Source organism: Triticum aestivum, chromosome 6D (assembly GCF_018294505.1).
Source record: "Triticum aestivum cultivar Chinese Spring chromosome 6D, IWGSC CS RefSeq v2.1, whole genome shotgun sequence".
In the NCBI taxonomy this organism is placed as follows: Eukaryota; Viridiplantae; Streptophyta; class Magnoliopsida; order Poales; family Poaceae; genus Triticum; species Triticum aestivum.
The window spans coordinates 314,074,899-314,081,867 of record NC_057811.1 but is presented as its reverse complement, the minus strand read 5'-3'; the positions used below and the strand labels follow the sequence as shown (position 1 = coordinate 314,081,867).

The 6,969-nt window shown below is 42.7% G+C and overlaps 1 non-coding gene and 1 pseudogene across 1 annotated transcript; both read right to left on the bottom strand.

Moving 5' to 3' along the window:
* Nucleotides 1–4,619: 4,619 nt before the first annotated feature.
* Nucleotides 4,620–4,768, bottom strand: LOC123146704 (small nucleolar RNA snoR136). The gene has a single exon (XR_006472898.1). It is a non-coding gene; the product is annotated as a small nucleolar RNA snoR136 (small nucleolar RNA).
* A 62-nt stretch (nt 4,769–4,830) lies between these two features.
* Nucleotides 4,831–4,926, bottom strand: LOC123146503 (uncharacterized; annotated as a pseudogene).
* Between the last annotated feature and the right edge of the window lie 2,043 nt (nt 4,927–6,969).

The window sequence follows — 6,969 nt, the reverse complement described above, 5'->3', positions numbered from 1 at the left end:
GTCACCAATCCAATGCCTACGAATTTATCCTTATTGATCTTGCTGCGTTACTATTGCTATCATCACTGTTACACTTGCTACAAATTACTGCTATCACTGTCTGTTACCGTTGCTGCTGTCAGTACTATCAAAACTATCAAACTACTTTGCTACTGACCACTTTGCTGCAGATAATTAATCTCCAGGTGTGGTTGAATTGACAACTCGGCTGCTAATACCTTCAAATATTCTTTGGCTCCCCTTGTGTCGAATCTATAAATTTGGGTTGAATACTTTACCCTCGAAAACTGTTGCGATCCCCTATACTTGTGGGTTATCATGATGTTGGACGGGTTTAAAGGTGACAAGTACCCAGGCCGCGGCGGGTGCTTGGCATCTTGCCAACCGGCGGGAATCAGGTTAGAAACGTCAAGGGTGATGAGTAGGGTGTCGGGGTCCGGTAAGGAGATCTAGAACCGTGGAGTAGGGTGTTTGTGGAGCGGCTCCGGTAGGGTGGACTACTGCGTGGGCGAAGCGGATCTGAGGCCGTGGACGAGGGCGTCGGTGAAGCTGCTCCGGTGGTTGGGTTGAAGATGGTGCCGATGATGCGAATCTGCCGCCGTGGACGGGGCGTCAGATGCTACTCTGGTAGGTTGGACGAGGGTGTGACGAAACGTATCTGAGGCCGTGGACTTGGGCGTTGGCAAAGCAGTCCCGGTAGGGTTGTGAATGTTATAGGCGAAGCTACTCCGGTAGGGTTGAGGATGGTGTCGGGGAAGCGGCTCCGGTAGGGTTGAGGAAGGTGTCGGAGAAGAGGATCAGAGGTCGTCGACGGAGGCGTCGGTGGGGCAGCTCCGGGGGTGTGGATGAAGCGTCTCCTGTGGGGAGTATGAAGAAGCCGCTGCAGATGCGCTACGGTTGACGAGAGTACCGGTGAAGTAGATCCGGCGCCGTGGACAAGGCCGACACCGAATGGGTTGTGGTACAGTGGTGGATGAGCAGTCTACTTGTTTCTAGGGGAGGTGGGAGTGGTAGATGCGGCCAGCAGATCTGGCGAGGTGGACGCCGCTGGCGAGGTGTACGCCGGTGGATGAGTAGTCTAGGGTTTCGAGAGGGGAGGGTTAGTAAGGCCGATGAAGTACGGACGACGTGATGTAAGATGCTCTGGTGCTGTGGAGTAGTCGTTTTTGTGGGAGGGGGAGAGGAAATGGAGGTGCCGTGTGGTGGGGGGAACCGGAAGTTACCAAAGCAGCCCCAACCTATTATGTAAATGAGGGTCGTATTGTAACTATTGTTCTCCGTGCACCAAGGATAGAAGAGGAATTTCACATGCTAAAGACTGGTGGCGGAAATTTTAGGAGACGGGAGATTTTGCCGTCCGCGGGATTGTTCGTATCCAGTTTTAACTAATTTTGGACAGTGCTAGCGAGAAGGTCATGCGAGACTGTGTACACGGGGCACATGTCAGCACTTAAGAACTAGTATGTAGTCCACCCCAGAAAAAAAAGACAATAACTCGGAATGATGCGCCAATAACTTGGACGTTCACACGGGCACGGCCAATCGTACGGGTGAGGCGCATTCACAAAGAAAGAGATCAAACGCTCAGCCTATGTATTTCTCGTGTAAATATATAATTTAGTGCCACTGATTATTTATTTTAAAGATAATGCATTGACATGTTAATTTTAATATAGAGGCATAGAAAAAAAAATGAATATAATAGTCCCACAAAAGATATGGATATTGTAGTCCGCTACTTAAAAGTGTTACCTCGTATGATTACATTGCCTCCATTTCATAAAATGCGTACCCGTTGAATTCATATATGAATATTACATATATTACTTCATAATAGAACCATAAATCATCCAAGACTAATGAATTTGAATGCAAAACTAACAATGGTACATGTAGATGATAAATACAATGGTTGTTTGAAGAAACATCACTCAAACTATGGCATGCACAATTGAAAAGGACTATTTGAAAGAAAATGCGATATATGAGTGTCCAATCAATCTTTAGGCTGCCTCCCCTTCCCAAGCCAGCCAACGACGATTGCCGCACCTTCAGCAGGACCACACCGCACTCAAGCCCGCTTCACTTGCCCGCCACCGACCACCGCACTACCGCCGCACTGCCACCTCCCCGCACTACCAATAGCCGGAAGAGCTCTGGCAAACAGCAGCACGATGGGACAAGGAATAGAAGAATAGTCAAAGAAAGGTTTAAACATAAGCAAATGTAAGATTAAGTTTTAATTATGGTTAGAACATTTCTACATTTTCATATTATGAATCAAAAGGTCCTAAAAGAGAGGAAAAAATTGTTGCAGGGGAAATTACAAGCTACAGACACAAGGAAGGAATTAGCAGCATTAGCTCTCATGCATGGGCAACTGTGAATGTTTTGAGAAACAATCCTTAAATGTAACATCTTTGCCATATTCTTTCTCCTGTATCAAATCAGTAATTCAGTAAAACAATGGCATATACCAAAAGATACAGCAAATGCCCTATCAGAGTAACTATGACAAAAAAAATAGCCCATCTGGATATACATCCATAGCTAAAATCTTAAATTCATCATGTATGGTGGTAGTAATAAAAACCCGCAGGAAATAAAAAAACTTCTCCGATTAATGTTCGTTGCGAAATCCAAAGCATGCACAAGTGAATGTAGGAACTGAAATAAGACCCGATAGAAAATCACAACATTCAATTTGATTAAAACAATCTTACTAATTCAACATTTTTAGTTTGTTGGTACACTTTCCTAATCAAAAGATAGGAGAGCACCCCTTGTCCCGAAGTTACGGGGGTCATCTGGGATCAGAAAAATTCCAATTTGAATGTGTTCATATCCAACTACCCGAAGGGACGATATCAGGAAAAGCAAAAAGTACATGGGCGGTTTCAAGTTGTTTTGGTTGTGCAGTTTTCGATCGCTGAAATTGAATCCATCAATGCGGTAAAGGACAAAGTAGAAACAAATCCTCCATTTCCCTGCCTTGTGAAACAAATCCTCCATTTCCCTGCCTTGCGACCGAACAAAGAAGAAATGCCCTCGTCTAGAAAAAGAGACATGTTGGTTGACCAACCAGCTTCTGGAAAAAGAGACGTGCCCTCATCTCTATCTGTAGAGCAACATGCTGGTTCCTCCTATTCAAAGTTCTCTTGGATTCCAAAAAGCATCGCTACCCGCATACTGAAGTTGCTTAAATCTATTGAATTCCACCTCTGCACCTCTTTCTTGGGGATCATTCACTCTTACCTCGTCTGGAGCAGACGAAACGTCTTTTGTTTGGGCTAGGTCACCTGCGAGACTCGCTAATATACTACTTTCTTTCAGGCAATGAAAAAAACCTGTTGTTCAATTCCAGATGTCTCCAAGTGCAGTTAATTGAATTAACTGGAAGCCTAATTCAGGATACTAGCATCCAGCTAATTCAATTCAACTTGTATTTAACAATTCCAAGCAAATTTAATTTAAATCAGCTCATGTTTCTTCATGTACTTATTCAGCGAAGTTAAGAATTGTGTCCACAATATTCCACTTTGTTTCTTTAGAGTAGCAATTGGTGCAGGGGAGCGGTGGAAATTTGTGAAATCTCATGTCATCATCTTAACTCCTCAGACACAAAATATATTGAGAGCCGCTAAACACAAGAGGTAGGGAAACCTCAATATCTAAAGCCAACTAACGAATATAGAAACACTGAACAGTTTAAATATAAATATTGATTGTCTCATGGCAAGTCCCAAAGTTTAACTGCAGCAACGCCACTATCAAGGGCAATGGAATATGAGACCACCTTCGACGGAAAAATTCCAAAGGAATATTAACATTCAAAGGTTTGTTTTGTGACGTTTGCCAAGGAATATACAAACACAGATAGTTTGCTCCTTATCAGGCAGAAGGACTCGGATGTCCCCCCGTCACACACAATAAGATCACTAGTTTGGAAGTAATTCATTCATTGTTACTTAAAGTAATTCATTCATTGTTACTTCAGAATGACTAATTCACATCTAGATGTTTTTTAAGGATGTCACATATAGATGTTTATTAAGGATGTCATGTCTAAGTAGTTCACCACATAATTAGGGGCTTCAAGATTTGTACAAAATGTTTTCTAAATTGTTTTTTGCTGATGTTTTTTAAATTGTTTTTTGCTGATGTTGTGTTTAGATGTGACCATACTTAGATTTGTTACTTCCCTTCCAAGAAAGAAAGTTTGAACGGAATTATGAGGCCAATACAACCAGGTTAGATTAAGTGCTTTCCTGATTCGATCTTTAGGATACTGGTTCCTTGAATTTCTGAACGAAACTTACAAGTTCTGGTTGCACCTTAACAATAGGTATTCACAAAGCTATCAACATACCTATGGCGGACATTTTAGTCGATGCAGCGCTTGCAGAACATCTGTCTGGCTAGGAGACCGAGCAAATCAAGTTCAGCCGCATATAACATTCCATAACGCCTGTGCAAATCCTTCGTCCACATGATTCCATTTGTTCATTCGTTCTACCATCGATTTGATCTGGTCATTCAATTCTCAGACTACGTGGAAAAAAAAGATAAACATTTTATAAACAAACAAATGCCAAACATAAATAATCCAGCAAATAAGGCAGTGTAGTTCCTCGACGTCCAATCGCATCACAAAATTTCCGCACTGGATAGCGAGAGGAACAATTGTTTTCTGCTTCCCGTCTCGTCACTGCCCGGGAACCATACAAATTAGTTCACAGACACGAATACTGTTAAGAGAAGCAGCAGATCAAAACACGCAGCAAAGAAAGATCCAATATATAGTATACTAGGAATCATGATGATTTCCAAGACAACTCAGTCCCTTAGATGTTCTTTGACCATGCGATCATTTCCGCAGGAGTCATTACAGGTCTGTAACTGCAAAATTGGCTCATCACAGTTGTCGAAATCAAGATATATCGAAAGAGAGAAACAAGAGAGCGATGTGAACTTTTTAAATGTATGTAAGAGCCGCCGGTGCCCTGGGAGAGAAGCTCGGAGGGCACACGAGAGGGGCGAACTCGGGATACAACGGGACGATGTTGCTTCAAGGGAACGAGTCCATTGGGAACCGATCAGACTCGAGAGACTGTTCATCCCAATGACCAGATGACGAAGCACCAACAAATCGAAAAATGGGGATTAGACGAAGAACAGCAAAACAAATCGAGAGAGAAAAAACAACGAGGACGAAGAAGCGAATCAGCCGGGTGCCGAGGACGAGCGAAGGAGGCGGCGGCGGTGATGATGTAAACAGGGGGAGAGGCGACTGCTATTTATAGCGACGCGCGCCGCTGCCTTCGCGCAGCAAAACCCTAATGGGCCCTACAGCGATGGGCCAGTCTGCTGCTATGGGCCGCAAGACATGTTTTTCCGGGTGCGGAACAAATACGGGCTCCGCAAGCATCTGAACCCGTACAACTTTCAAAGATGCAATAATTCTTTCCATACAAACTTGAAATGTGCAGCGATAAATCAAGAAATTATACGTTGAACCGTAATAATAATATGTACCCCGTTGCAATGCACATGTATTTTGCTAGTAGCACTAAAGTGGCAGCTTTTCCATTTTAAAAAAAAAAGTAGCAGCTTTTCCCTCACTTCGCACGAATTTGTAAAAAAATAGCAGTTTTCCTCAAATCCTGAGCGAGGTGATTAGACGTACAGATGCACTTTGGCGGCACCCGTGGATAAAATTGGCGGTATTTGAAAATGGTTCAACGTGTATCTGGAAAATGTTCAACCTATATGCATAAAATGGTCAATGTGTATTTAAAATAGGTCAACACATGTCTAAAAAATGTAAAAAAAAACTAACAGAAAAAATGAACGAAACCTTTGTAAAACTAGATGGGTGGTTTCTAAAACCGGCCATGGAAGGATTTCAAAACGGTTCATGGAAGATTCACAAAAACCATTTGGGTATGTTGTTGGGCCAGACCACTTCGCGAGACACTGTAGGTGAGCTATGCTTTTGTCTCGCGATAAGCAAGACATGGCATTTGCTTCCGCAAGCACCGGAACCAGAGACAAAAAATGTTAGCCGTTTTTGTGAATATACTTTGTTTTGGATGTTATGATGTGCATGTTATATGGATGTTGTTCTAGTAGGATTTGCTGAACAACTTTCAAACATGAATTCTTTCTTCACATACAAACTTAAAACATGCATTTCAATCAGCCATACAAATTTCAATTTCAATACTACATTGATTATGCTTATTTCAAGGTTGCATAGATATCGATTACAAAGCAACAGTGCACATGCACATCCCTAATAAACATTCCATGTGGACACATTATATCTTAACTAAGCCAGGAAGCACAATCATTACATGCTTCAATTCTCTTTTTTATTCAACAAGAGCACTCTCATTGCTCCTCTGCCTATCACTGTGTTTCCTCCTGGTCCTTCTTGTCACCCATCTCCATCTTGCTCTCCTTCTCATCCTTGCTCAATTGCCTAAGTGCAACAATGTTGTCTAGCTAACATTGCAATGTAGTCAAGCTCCTCCCGTGCCAATATCATTTCAACGTACTCTTAAATATAAATTACATCCAACAATTTCTCCCTTCCACTCTAGCCAAATCGACAAAGAAAACAAACTCGCACCAACGATAGAAAACAATAACTTCGGTTTCATAGGATAAGAGGCAAATGTCAAACTGATTTAGGGCTTACTACGTGATATGAGCACTTAAAGATCACACATGGCTAGGATTTCACATGCGACAAGGGCATGTCGATAATGGTGTCGCCATGGACAACCATGAGCTCCCAACCGTACTCGAGCTTCCGACCATGGCGAAGACACAAGAAAGAGAGAGCAATTGGTGAGAACAAGGGGATTGACAAGCATCTTGCCTTTGTTGGGTGCAAGCATTTGCTTTGTGTGTGTGTTGATACCGTTCACGTTGTTTGTGTGTCGTCTCCTTCTGATTCGATAA